This window comes from Tenrec ecaudatus, chromosome 13, assembly GCF_050624435.1.
Source record: "Tenrec ecaudatus isolate mTenEca1 chromosome 13, mTenEca1.hap1, whole genome shotgun sequence".
Taxonomy (NCBI): domain Eukaryota; kingdom Metazoa; phylum Chordata; class Mammalia; order Afrosoricida; family Tenrecidae; genus Tenrec; species Tenrec ecaudatus.
This window is the reverse complement of record NC_134542.1, coordinates 47,303,531-47,318,367: the sequence shown is the minus strand read 5'-3', so window position 1 is coordinate 47,318,367 and position 14,837 is coordinate 47,303,531. Positions and strand designations below refer to the sequence as shown.

At 44.0% G+C, this 14,837-nt stretch overlaps 1 non-coding gene across 1 annotated transcript; it reads right to left on the bottom strand.

Annotated features, from left to right (window-relative positions):
* Nucleotides 1–2,949: 2,949 nt before the first annotated feature.
* On the bottom strand, nucleotides 2,950–3,078 carry LOC142425207 (small nucleolar RNA SNORA20). Its single transcript, XR_012779561.1, has one exon. It is a non-coding gene; the product is annotated as a small nucleolar RNA SNORA20 (small nucleolar RNA).
* Nucleotides 3,079–14,837: the final 11,759 nt, after the last annotated feature.

The following is a 14,837-nucleotide window of genomic DNA, read 5'->3' as shown; positions in this document are numbered from 1 at the left end:
ACTTTGGGGCCAGGGAGTGGCACGCCATCAGACTCGACCAGAAAACACTCCTAAAGGTCAACAAACAGACCTTGAACTATTTACAGGCTTTGTTTTTTGTTTTGTTTGTTTTCTTTTGTTGCTTTGTTTTGCTCTATCTTGTTTTGTGCATGTTATTATCTCTGCAGGTCTATCTACATCAATTAGGCTGGATAAACAATCTGGAGGAGAAAACAATGGGCCCTATGGTTCTGGGCGACATGAGAGAGGGGGAGATGGGGGAAAGGAAGTGGTGTTAACAAACCCAGGGATGAGGAAACAACAAATGATCCAAAATCGATGGCGAGGAGGGTTTAAGAAGCCTGGTAGGGGTTGATCAAGGGTAATATAACTGAGAGGAATTACTGAAACCCAAATGCAGGCTGAGCATGAAAGTGGGACAAGAGGAAAGGAAAAGGAAATAGAGGAAAGAGCTAGGAGGCACAGGGCATTTACAGAGTTCTAAAGAGAAGTAGGTACATATGCAAATATACTTATATATAATGAGGTTTAGTATTAAGGCCGCAGACATTGGGCCTCCACTCAAGCCTTCCCTCAATGCAAGAACACTTGGTTCAATTAAACTGGCATTCCATGATGCTCAATTTCCTGACACGATCGCTGAAGACAAATGTGTACATAAGCAAATGTGGTGAAGAAAGCTGATGGTGCCTGGCTTTCAAAAGATTTGGCATCTGGGGTCTTAAAGGTTTGAAGGTAAACAAGTGGCCATTTAGCTCAGATGCAACGAAGCCCACATGGAAGAAGCACATTAGCCTGTGTGATCATGAGGTGTTGAAGGAATCAAGTATCAGGCAGCAAAGAACAAAATATCATATCATTGTGAATGAGGGGCAGTGTGGTGTGGGGACCCAAAGCCCACCTGTAGACAACTGGACATCCCTTACAGAAGGGTTGCAGGGAGGAGACGAGCCAGTCAGGGTGCAGTGTAGAAATAATGAAACATACAACTTTCCTCTAGTTCCTAAATGCCACCCCCCCCCAACCATCATGATCCCAATTCTACCTTAAAAATCTAGCTAGACCAGAGGATATACACTGGTATACATAGGAACTGGAAACACAGGGAATCCAGGGCAGATAAACCCCTCAGGAGCAGTGGTGAGAGTGGCGATACCAGGGGGGTGGAGTGAAGGTGGGGTAGAAAGGGGGAACCAATTACAAGGATCTACATATAGCCTTTTCCCTGGGGGACAGATAACAGAAAAGTGGGTGAAGGGAGACATCAGACAGTGTAAGACATGACAAAATAATAATAATTTATAAGTTATCAGGAATAATGGGTCCCTGAGGGTACTGGCATAGAGGGGGGAGGGGAGGGTGGAAGAGCATTGATGACTATATAACCCTGCTTGATAGGATCATTCAGAGTTGTGTGCAAATGGACATATTGGATTGTGTAAGATATGGCAAAAACAAACAACAAATCTATTATAGAAAAAAAGGAATAAGGGTTCCTGGGGGGTATGGTGGGGAGAGAGGGGGTAACGGGGAGCAGCTATCAAGGAGTTCAAGAAGAAAGAAAATGTTTTGAAACTGATTGTGGTAGCAACCGTACAACACTCCTCGATGTGATTGAACTATAGGATGGTATGATGTCTGTAGAAGATCCCAATAAAATGATTAAAGAAAACACCATCATTATTGCTACACTGAACCCTGAGTGACTCATCTCCTCCCCACTACCCCTCCTACCTTGCAAGCCTGGTTAGACTAGAGGATGCACAGCGGCACAGATGGGAACTGGAAAGACAGGGAATCCAGGACAGATGAACCCCTCAGGACCAGTGGTGAGAGTGTAGATACCGGGAGGGAAGAAGGGGGTTGGGTAGAAAGGGGGAACTGATCACAAGGATCTATATGTAACCTCCTCCCTGGGGGATGGGCAACAGAAAAGTGGGTGAAGGGAGACTGTGTAGCCATTGAAATGGATATCAGAGCCCTAAAAAGTAAAGTTGTGTACATTAATTAACTTTGGTACAGATTCTGTACTGATGTATTCAACATTGAAATGACCTTCAAGTATGGAATTACCATGGGAATCTTCATGGATTTTTGTGGAAAACAATTTTTAAAAGGTAAAACCAAAATGTAGTTATAGTATAGTACTTACAGTATGGATCTATTTATGTTTACAGAAACATGGGGACAGGCTAACCATTGGGAAAACATAAATATTTCCAAGAACACTTTATAAATTCAATGCATTTCTGATCCAAATACCACCACAATTCTTCAAAGAAATGGAAAAACTAACCACCAAATTTATATAAGGAAAAAAACCTAGGATAAATAAAGCACTATTAAAAGATAAAAACAAAGTAGGAGGCCTTTCACTCCCAGATCTTCAAACCTACAATATAGCTGTAATCAAAACATCCTGGTACTGGGCACTGGTACAAAGTTAGATAGGATGGTCAATGGATTCAAATCGAAAACCCAGATATACAACCAAGTACTTACAGACATCTAATTTTTGGTAAAACACTAAAACATATTAAATGGCTTTTTCAACAAAGTGTTAGAAAAACTGGATCTTTACCTATAAAAAAATGGAACAGGATCCATTCCTCACAATATGTACAAAACAAATTCAAGATGGATTAAAGACCTAAATATAAATCACACAATATATATGTACAAACTTAAGGACTAAACACACTGCCGAGCATAATGAAAATTACCCACACTATAGAAGACAAAATAAAGGTCTGGGGTCTACTAAAAAATACAACATTCATGCACATCAAAAGACTTCATAAAAAATAACAAAGAACCCATCGACTTGAAACATTTATCCAGTAATAATTGATCAGAAAAAGGTTTAACCTCCAGTCTATACATCTTAACAAAAAGATACTAACAACCCAGTAAAAAATGGGCACAAGGCATGAGTAGACAATTTTTTCCCAATATCCAGAACACGCAGAAGAGAGAAAATGATTATTTCATCTCAATTTGCAAGGTTCTTATATATTTTATCCCAAGCCTATAACTGCTCACATCACTGACAGACAATAGCAGCAAATCAATGGGAAACGAGTAGACAATTTACAAGAGATGGCAACCAGGTGGCCAAGAATGCTATGAGGAAATATTCTTGATTATTAGCAATAAGAGGCATATAAAGCAGAACAACAATGGAATGTCACTTTACATGGACACTTTTAGTAAAATTCAATAAAACAGAAAACAATAACTGCTGGAGAGGATTTGGGGAGCTAGGAGCGTTTGTACATCGCTGATGGGACTGTAGAATGGACTGCTATGGACGTCAGGCTGGGACTTCCTTAAACAAATGAAAACACAAGCATTTGATGAGCCAGCAATCGCTGTACCGGGTACATACCATCCAGAAATCAAAACCCCAACACAAGCAGACATAGGCACGCCTATGTTTACTGCAGCAATTTCCATAATAGCAAAACCATGGAAATAACCAAAAGCTCTGCTTACAGAGGGATAGATAAGCAAGCTCTGGTATGTTCATGCCATGGAATACTATGCACCAGTACAACAAAAAAAATGACACAGACAAATCGAGAGAACATTATGTCTAGCCTATTCAGCCAATCTTACCAAGATAAGTACCTAATAACTAGGATTATCAGGAAAAACAATGAAAAAAGGAATGCTGTTTATGCACCAGTAGATAAGACTTGGATGATTAACAGGAGGCCAGGGCCAGCGACTGGACTAGGGAGAGGGGAGGGATAGGTCACTGAGTCCGGAGGGAGGAAACATGGGGGGTGGGGCGGGGGAAGGAGAGAAAGAACAGAGTATATGGCCGGTTTAACAGGGTATTGTCGGTAACTTCATTTCTTGAGACGGGCTGTGTAAATATGTACAGCATGTCTCTTTAAAAATCAAAAGCCTTCCAGATTCCTTATCCTCAAACCTAAACCGAGATCCAAGTGGCTTTAAAAAGTCTATGGGTGGATTGTGATAAGAGTTGTATGAGCCCCTAATAAAATGTTTAACAAGAAAAGAAAAAAAAAAGAAAATGATTAGGGCAAAGAATGTACAGATGTGCTTTATACAATTGATGTATGATATGCATGGATTGTGATAAGAGTTGTATGACCCCCTAATAAATGTTTTTTAAAAAAGGGAGGAGGGGCGTGGCGGGAGGAACAGTACAACTGAAATGGACCTGAGGCTTTAGTGATACGTTCATCTCAAAAATAAAAAATGAAAAGGGGCCGTAGGTTATAAGATACTAACTTTTACTTTCTCTGAAACATGTGAGCTATTTGGGGCCATTACATATGACAAAGAAAATAGCAACACATTTATATTATGTCAAAGGAATCTAAAACTTAGATGGAATGTTGCTATATCTTTGCTTACTATGACTAAATGAAGATAATGCTCTGGGATGATGTAAATCCAAGAGGGCCGGACCCCCACAGTGTGCAGAAGTGTCCAGGCCTGCATGGAGGTGTCCCAAGGAACACTAGACTTGCATTTTATATTATTGTTGAATAAAGGTTTTCATAAATTTGTAGCAACACTTTGTGACTCCACCTTGAATATACTATATAAGTAGCATTGGTTAGGCCATGGCTAAGGCTCAGCTGTTAACTGCGCCAGTGACCCCAACACCAGCCTCTCTGGAGAAAGATGCTGCGGTCTACTCTTGTATAGACTGCAGCCTTGGGGGCCCCGGGGGCGTCTAACTCCGCCCCATAGGGGCACTATGGATGGAAAGCCTCTCAGTGGAAACAGGTTAGATATGGTGTACACATTGATGTGACAAAATTCGGGGATATTTTTCTCTTCCAGTTTTAAACTAGCTAAATTTGTGTCCACGTGCATATTTCTCATCTAATATTAAATACCCCATTTGACATGCAGTTTCATATTTTAATTTGTTTGACTTTGGTGAACTAAATCTAATACCTCATCTTCATTTAATTGGTCTTGTAAATAGCTTTTTCTTCCAGCATATTACATATATATATTTGCTTAGAGATGTTATATTTCTTGATCGATATCAGTATCCAGCGACAGCTAGCAGCTAGTTCTGATTTGAATTACTATGTAGTAGTATAAGTAACATTCTCTCTGTGAGAGTACTCTAAGTGCTCTGGAGGAGGTCGAGCTCTGCAGTGCTGCCTACAGGACGGCTGGTCCTGCTGCCGTCGATGCTCTCGAGCGGGTTCCTCTGTACAACAGCACGGTGCACTGCCTGGGCCTGCGCCGGCCTCACAACGATGCCTGTTGGAGCCCATGTGACCGCCACTGCGTCAACCCTTCTTGTCGTGGGTCTTCACCAGCACACAGTCCTTCTCCCGGGAGCCGTCTCTCCCGACAGCGTGCATCTCAGGAATATTCCAGTCGTACGTCTTCCAAGACAGATTTGTTCATTGTTCTAACCATCCGTGGTGCCTCCTAATTCAAATGCATCGATTCTTCTTGGGTTCCCCTTATTTAATGTCCACCTTTCAAATGTATGGTTGGAGTGAGGTGCACTTTAGTCCACAAAATAATTTTCTTGCTTTTCAAAACATTAAAGAGTTCTGCAGCCGATTTCCCCAATGACTGCTGCTTCCATGAGCAATGGTTGTGGATCCCAAGCGAGACAAAATCCTTGTCACCTTCAACCTTTTCTCCACTTAGCATGTTGGTGGACCAATCACTTTTGGTCCAGTTGTGAGGATTTGGGTCTTTAGATTGAGTTGTAATCCATATAGAAGGATCACAGGTTTTTTAAATGAAATAAGCTAAAATAGTTTGACGTGTTTAGGACTGAGGACCACTTCTTCAAGTCTTTCTACAGTCACCTAAAGAAAACTGGGGGGGGGGGGCGCGGGGGAGAAAAGAATAGAGCATTTTAGAACCTATATCCTCACCAGAAAGGAGAGGCAAAGGAACTTGTAACATTTATTTATACAAGAAAGTAAATATTTAAGGAATGTGTACTTCAAATAGCCCGCGTGAACTAAATGTGACCCTAAATAGCTTTTTCTTCCAGCTTGTTATATACATATTTGCTGAAAGACTTTATCATATTTGTTGATAGATGCTAATATATAAAGAAAGGTGTCTCTCTGTGCATAGATCCATCAAATCTACTCTAAGTATATCAGATCACGCAATGGAGTTATCTTAATAAGTTAGAATCACTAGTTGGGGCATGCACAGATAAAACAAACAAACAAACAAACAAACATATCCTTAAAAGGCCATTATTCTCTGGTCTGAAGCAGCAGGGGAGCAGCTGCATGTTAGTGTATTGTCTTTCAGTTTATTTCAAAAGTTACAAAAATAGCATTATCGATAGGGATCTAAATTCCAAATCATATAGATATTCATAGAAACTGAATTTGAAAAAATAAACATACCTAGATTGTGGGTAGCTGACAAATAGGTAATTAGGTATTGTTTGGAACCAATGGCCAGTGGCTATTCACAGCGATAAAAATAATGTCTGCATATGAGGAAGAAGTAATTTTGGAACTTGTAACACAGATCATTTGTTTCCTACAAAATAGAAACTACTGTAGCAATTTGAGAGATAACACATAGAACTTTCATTTAATATTATATTGATTTAATATTAGAAGCTATAATATCTTCTAAGGAGCTTTGTGGTGTCGTGGGCATTGAGCAGCCAACTACAAGGTCAGCAGTTCGGACCCATCAGCTGCTGAGTGAGAAAGATGAGATCATTTGCTTCGGTGAAGATTTAAGGTCTTTGAAACCCAAAGGGTGGCTCTGAGTCAGAGTTTACTCGATGGCAGTGAATGAGAACAATACCTTCTGGAAGAATCACAGCCAGAATGCCCCTTAGAAGAGAGGATGGGAGACTTTGTCTTACATTTCAAGCACTTGATCAGGAGGGGACAGTTCCTGAAAAAGGACATCATACTGGGTGAAGTCGAGGTAAGCAAACGAGAAGAAGACCCGTAAGGAGATGGCTTGACCCCGTAGTGGCAGCAATAGACTCAAACACGGCAATTGTGAGGATGACGCAGTGCTTCATTTCAGAGTATGTAGGGTCACCATGGGTCTGAATGGACTGGGCTTCACCTAACACCAACAAGAACATCATATCTTGGAAGGACTCCGGGAGGTACAATGGTTAAGTGCTCGCTGGTAAGTGAAGGTTAGTGGTTTGAACCCCTGAGAGAAAAATGTAGCAGCTGCCTCATAAAGATTGTAGCCTGAGAAACTCTGTGGGGGTAGTTCTCAGTCCTACAAAGTTGCTATGAATTGAAATCAACTCTACAGGGCGAAGAGTTTATAGTACCTTTGAGTCTTTCTGTGAAACAGCAAGATTAAGGGCTTGTTTTTGTAATTTAATACCAAACTGTAATTTGTGAAACAGCACTTAGAATTGTATTGTCATTTCCAACAGGCTATCATTCCAACAGGTTATGGTGCTTAAAAATAGGATAGATGCGAAGTAACTTTTGACTAGGCAGTATGTCGCAGCCGGCATTGTACTTTGTTCGCTCCATTTTTAAACCTAGAATTTTAAGCAGTAGAACAGTTTCTAGAGAGGGAGCCCAGGGCCCAACAAGCAGCCAAGGGGTTGGACAACTCAAAGTCAGTGTTACTGCCTCCTCACCCTAATATTTACTTGCTCCCCCCCACCCCGCCCACGGCTGGTCAGCATAATTGGCTGTACATTCTAATGACCTGAGGAGTTAAAAAGTAGAGATGCTTGATGCCACTAGGGATTCTGGTGGAGTTGATCAGGTGTGTGGTTTGGATTTCCAGTCTTGTACAAGTCGTGCTAATGCGGAAGCAAGACTGGCCAATGTTGCTACTCAGTGTGCGCCCAGCAGGACCAGGGAAGTTGTCAGAAATGCACATGAGAACTCTGGCAGCTGAATGGGTTATGCATTGGGTTGCTAACCGCAAAGCCAGCAATTCGAAACTACCAGCCGCTCCAGGAACAGAAAGAAGAGGCTTGCTCCTCCTGGAGATTTATACTCTCTGAGACCCATAGCGACCCTTCTACTCTGTCCTCTGAGTTGGAACCAAGTCCATGGTAGTGAGGCTGTTTTTATTTTGGTATCCCAGACTAGCCCAAGGGTGGGACCTAGACTACTTTGTTTTGACACCCCTTCAGGGAGATTCTGATGCAAGCTCAATTTAGGGCACTTCCTCCTGAAGAGATGAGCCTTCCACTGGCGAAAGTGAAGCAGGGAAGCGAGACAGCATAGCAGTTGCGTTCCTTTGCAGGCCCTTCCTGGGTGCTGTGCCCCTGCACAGGTTTCACTCTGTCCCTGCCGGCACCTGTGAAATATGTCCGTTAGGAATGCTTTTCTGATGCTTCATTGGATTTGAGTATTTTCAAGCTTGTCTGCTACCTTGGAACAAACCGTGGTGACAACCTTAATGGGAAATGTCATTAGCTATGCACAATGGATGGCCTCCGCATCTTCTCATAATGTTGGGACTGAATCCAAAGTGAAGTCTTTGCTGCTGGCATACGGAGGGCTCAGCTGTTTGTGTTTAGGTGCTAGATTTTTTTAAATGTGTTTTTTAACCGTGAGCCTTGTAACCAGGCCGTTGTTCTTTGCCCTGGGTCAATTCCGATTCACGGTAATCCCGGAACTGCTTCATAGGATTGTCGAGGCAGGTAGCAGCCTGTCCTCGGAGTTGCCTCAAGGTAGGTTCTGACTACCAGCTACTTACCGTTTGCTTTACCCAGGGACACTACCCTTAGAAGGAAGAGCTCTGCGCAAAGAAAGTGTTTAATGGATGCAAATCTCCAGGAGACACCCGTGAAGCCCTCAGGGACAGCGCTGTCTGTTCCTTCCTGATTTGACTTTGGAGATCCTGTGCAGGAGCCTGGGGGGCATTGTGGGTTCCTCGTTGTAAGGCAGCTAAACACAAGGTCAGCACTCGAAACCACCAGCTGCACTTCAGGGGAGAAACAAGGTTTTCCGTCCCTGTGAGGATGAACAGCCTTGGAAACCCACAGGGGCGGTTCTGCCCTGTCCTCATGGGTGCCTAGGAGTTGGCATCGACTCAGCGCCAGGGAATTACAGCCCGGACATCATGTTGCTGTGGCCATGACCACAAACTTAGGTCTGAATATTGACATTGGGATCCCGGGCTGAAATCAAGGTGTGGGCAGGTCCGTGCTCCCGCATGGCTCACTGGGGCATCATCTGACTCCTGGCGGCACCACCGTGGGTACCAATCATGTGTGTGTCCTGAATCCACGATTGTCCGATTTTGCCCTACATCCTGATCCCCTGGAGAACTCACAGCCATTCCGACCCACAAAGACCCTATAGGACAGAGTAGAAGCCCCCTGTAGGTTTCCAAGACTAGAAAGCCATCACAGGAGTAGAAAGCTTCATCGTTCTTCCATGGGGTAGCAGGTGGCTTCAAACTGCCACCGTTCTGGTTAGTGGCCCAGCATGTAACCAACAACAGCCCTGGGAATCGTTCTGTCCAACTTGTTAAAACCGGATTGCTGGGCCCCACGTCTTTCGCTGCCATAGAGCTGATTCTGCCTCGGTTTCTGGCACTAGAATTCTTCACAGAGCACAAAGCAGTCATCAGCATTCCACTAGCAAGGGCTCCGCCTCTGGAGGGTCTAATTCAGGAGGCTTGGCTGGGCTGGGGCGAGAAGACAGAGTTCTAGCAAGTTCCACATGATGGGATGCTGCTATTCATCTGGGGATCACAACTGAAGCCCCAGAAATAAATTAATTTTGTTCATAAGTATGTTAGCCTGGTCAAAACTGCAGAGTTTTCATAGAATGAAAAATTTTATGTGTGCTTTGAAGGATTTCAAACTTTCCCCAGTTTTCAAGTTGTCCTTACTTTTTAATCATTTCAATATTTTTTCCTTTAAAAATTTTATCGTCCAGAAATTGAAAAAAGAAAATCATATTTCTCCAGTAATAGCTGTCTTATAATGCTTTATTGTTTATCTCTGCTCTCTGGTGCATTCTCTAGAGATGAAGACAATTGAAAATATTCGGGGAAGCCTCGTTGGTAAGAAGGTTTTCAGGTTACTATCTTTAGCGTGGTGGTGGCACAGGCTTCAGAAGGAGCCTGAAGCTTACAGCTTAATTTGCATTTTTCTAGTTGGTTTGGTTACTTGATGTTGTTGCTTTTTACTTCTCAAAGTGGGTGAAAATGTTAAAAATTAAGGAAGATGTTCACAGGCAGTCTTGAAGTCAGCCACTACATGAGACACGATCAAGATAAGAACTACTGAGCTCTTTGCCCAATTTGCAGTGAATGCTTTGTTTTCATTATAGACCAATCTAAAACTTACTAAGTAGATGATTTTTAGGAAAGTTTTGTTCTTTGGAGAACAACCTGGCTTTCCCCCTGTATTTATTCAGCTAGAACTCATTCATAGGGGATTGATTGAACTAATGTGTATCTTTTCAACCTAAGTCATTCTTTGTAGGATTTGAGGATAAGGTTCCACTTTCATACAAAAGGAAAACAGTAAGCTATTCTCATAAAATGCCTCCTAAACGTTGGATCAGTCTTGCAGACAGCTGACTGCCTTTGAATCTGGGTGTTGGAACAGTTTCTGGTCGTGAAGAAAGAAAGGGTGTTGGTTTTATTTTTTGTATGCCTATGAAAAGGCGGTATAACCAGATTGATGGGATGGAGGATGACTAAAATATTTTTATAGGGCTGGGAAATGTTAATACCCATATACAATGCCGAGACTGACTATTTGCTGGGCTGACGGAAGCATCGTGTACACAAACTCTTACAACAAGCTCATGGTTATTAGTCAATCAATGGCTTTTACTGAGGACTTAGCATGCATACCTCATTCTTTTTACAGAGGCTGGCTTACGATCATTTTTCCTTTGCCATACTTAAAAGTTAGACACTGGTAAAATTCTTCTGCTGTTAGTACTCAAGACAGGCATGTTCATGTTTTTGTTTGTTTTCTAATTACAAGGTGTAATTTGCCTACAACAAAATAGATCGTAAATAAGTAGTTGGATCAATGTTGACAAGGGTGAACGCTGGCATGGGGATGATGCATGGAGCAACTACACATGAGGTCAGCAATTTGAAACCACTGACATTTCATTTAAAAAATGGCTTAAACATCAAGTCTTAAACCTTGGTAAGCAGAAAGCAGAATTAATGAGTAGCCCTCGGTTCCCGTCTGTGGTGTCAACAGCAGGGAAGCCTCAGTGGGTACAAACTGGTCTATACTTCCTACAGTGGGTTCCCTGGGCAATAGAAAGGCGAGAAAGATGAGGTGAACGGCGAGGCTTTACTCCTGTAAAGAGTTACAGTCTCAGAAACCCACAGGGGCAGTTCTACCCTGCCCGTGAGCAAGCACATGAGTTAGAATTTACTCAATGGCAGTGCGTTTGGTTCGGTTCTATATCCGCCTGTCAAGCACCCCCTTCTTGGTCTCATGCTTGTTACCCCAGAAACTTCCCTCATGCCCCTTCCTAATCAATCCCCACACTTCTTGCAAGTACGACTGGTTTGATTCGGGCACACTCTTGTGCTCCACGTCATGTTTGTGAAGTTCAGCCCTGTTGTGGGTATCAGCAGTGAGTTCTTCTACTGCCCAGGAATTCCTCTGTCTGAGGGATAGGCCAGCTCCCCGCTGTGTGACCCCACAGACAGGAACTGAAGGCTACCTTTTAGTTCTGCTCACCATTGCTTATGACTTGATGGTTAAGCCATTTAAAATGAAATACAAAGCTTGGCTTGCCTTTGTCAGACTCACTCAGACCCCAACGTTAGACCAGATGTTTTCTTTTTAAAATCTATTACATTGTCAATATATATAAGTGGCATAATTTATACATATGTAATATATATTACACATATATAATACATATAATTGGCATACAATTCACCTTTTATACAATTTAATCATTTGATCATATATTTTTAAACATTTTATTAGGGACTCATACAACTCTTATCACAATCCATACATACATCAATTGTATAAAGCACATCTGTACATTTACTGCCCTGATCATTTTCAAAGAATGTGCTTTCCACTTAAGCCCTTTGCATCAGGTCCTCTTTTTTCCCCTCCCTCTCCACTCCCCCCTCCATCATGCGCCCTCAATAATTTTTAAATTATTATTTTGTCATATCTTGTCCTGTCTGGCGTCTCCCTTCACCCCCTTTTCTGCTGTCCTTCCCCCAGGGAGGAGGTCACATGGAGATCCTTGTAATCGGTTCCCTCTTTCTAACCCACTCACCCTCTGCCCTCCCAGTATCGCCACTCACACCCCTGATCCTGAAGGTATCATCTGCCCTGGATTCCCTGTGCCTCCAGCGCCTATCTGCACCAGTGTACATCCTCTGCTCTTGCCAGACTTGCAAGGTAGAATTCGGATCATGACAGTTGGGGCGTTTGATCATATTAACAAGAGTTGTGTAATCAATTTTACCCTAATCAACTTTAGACCATTTTCTTCTTTCTTGTCGGCATAGTTGTTAGCTCCCCACTCCCTCCAACACCCCTTGCCATGCCTGTAGATTGGGTCTTATGCTGTCATAATCTAAATACAGGATGAAAACAGGTTTGTTTGGCTTTTGTTCGTCTGTTTGTTTTAAGCATGCTCCCTATGGATTGCATAGGACATGATGGGCAATAGTCCTTTTAGTCAATATTTTTTTATTATAAACAAACCATTTTATTGGGGCGGTTACAGCACTTAAAACAATCCATACATCAATTATATTAAGCACATTTGTACATAGGTTGCCATCACCATTTTCAAAATATTTTCTTTCTGTTTGAGCCGGTGTGTTGTGAGGAGGATGAGAACAAGGCACAGTGGCCGAATCCTGCCGGCATGAATGTCGATGAGCCGCAGTACGTGGATTTCCAAACTGCCACTCAGCTGAACACTGTGTGAGGTGGGAAGGAGCAAGCGGTCCCAGGTCAAGGTCAGCGTAACGCCCTGGGTGGTGCCTCCAGGTGGTGCACTCCGCTGTAAGTTCAAGTCCACGCAGAGGAGCCTTGGAGGACTGAACTGGCGATCTGCTTCTGAGAAGTCCATTCTACTCCGGTGCCTATGGAGGGGTCGTGAGTTGACATTGAACCCAGGCCCTTCGCGTCGCAGTGGCTGAGGTCAGATGTGCGCAAACGGCAGGAGGAAACGGCGAGAAAGCAAACAAAGGAAAGCAAACTCAGTCAGCTTGTGGTGTCTCCTCGCTCTCGGGCCACCCCGTGGATGCTGCCCTGTCCCTTGAGTCACTACGAGTCAGCCCTTGTGACCGGATGGAAAGCCCGGTGTCCTTCTCCGGCAGGGCTAGTGGGTAGCAGCCCAGCAGGTGACCCCTGGGCCACCGGAGCTCTGTGGTGCCTCCTGGGGAGAGAAAACAGATTTGAGTTCACAGGAAGAAAGACCAGCCTTGCCCTGCCTGATCGCACGTCGCCCCACTCTGCCTCCCCAGGGCAGGCTGCTGGCTTCCCCCTGCGGTTTCCCTGGAGCAGAAATTCACAGAGCATGCTATCAGTGCTTTTGAAGCACAGGCCGATGAGAAACAGCCCAGAGAAATGGGCTCTCTCCCCTCATGTATAGTGATAAGGCACTTAAATGCCAACGTGATAAGAACAAGATAAATAATAGCAACCAGCCCTGAGACGCACCTCTGAAATGTCAGGCTGCCATCGCGTGCTGTCCAGGAAAATGTTTCGGATGATCCAGGGACAGGAGAGGAGTCTACACTGTTTACTTAAACGATTTTTTTTTTTTACTTAAACGATTTTATTCTCTTTTCAAGTGCCAAACTGTTCCGAGACCGTGCCATGCCTGCTGGGAGGAGGTTGGCTATCTCGGGCTGGCAGTCGCCCGGCAGACACTAGGCACAGATCAACAAGCTTGTCTCATCTTTCACCATCTTTGTGCTGCGCCCGCCGCTGCGGGCTTATCTTCCCGGCTGCCACCGCCACCAGGCCTGGGGACAGGACAGAGCGCTGGTCTACATAGTGTCACCTGCTGCTGGCACCCCACCCACTGCTCACCTGGAACCTTTCCTTCCTTCTCCGGGCTCCAAGGAGTCCTGCCTGTGCAGTCTTGGGCTGCTAACCTGGAAGTCCACACTTCGAAACCACCAATGCTCCGTAGCAGAAAGACGAGGCTTGTTATTTGCTCCTGTGAAGATTTACTGGCTTGGACGTTGACAAGAACCGACTAGCTATAGCTCCCAGTTGAGTTTTCTCCCGCCTCAGGCGGGAGGGTGGAGGTCAGGGCTGAAACGCCCTTGACTATTGTCCACTGAGCCCTTTTCTCAAGAGAAAGACTCACTCCCGTACAGGAGGGTCTCAGAAACCCACCGTGGCAGATCGACCCTGTCCTGCCCATCGGAATGAGGAGCAGGCAGCAGAGCCACGTGGGCATTTGATAAACAGCATTAGCCACATCTGCCACATGGGATGCACTCCCCACCATTGAGTTTATTCTGCTTCACAGCGACCTTACAGGACAAAGTAGAATCGCTCCTGTGGGTTTCCAAGTCTGTGAGATTAAAAAAAATCATTTTAATGGGGGCTTGTACAACTCTTATCACAACCCATCCATCCATCCATCCATCCATCCATCCATCCATCCATCCATCCATCCATCCATGGTGTGAAGCACATTTGTACATTTGTTGCCATCATCATTTCCCAAACATTTGCTTTCTGCTTGAGCCCTTGGTATCAGCTCCTCATTTCCTCCCTCCCTCCCTCCCTCCCTCCCTCCCTCCCTCCGTCCCTTCCTCCCTCCCCGTCCAAGTCTCAGCTTCCTCCCCAGAGCAGCTGGTGGGTTCACACTGCTGACCTGGTAGGTTAGCAGCCTAACATGTAACCCCTTAAT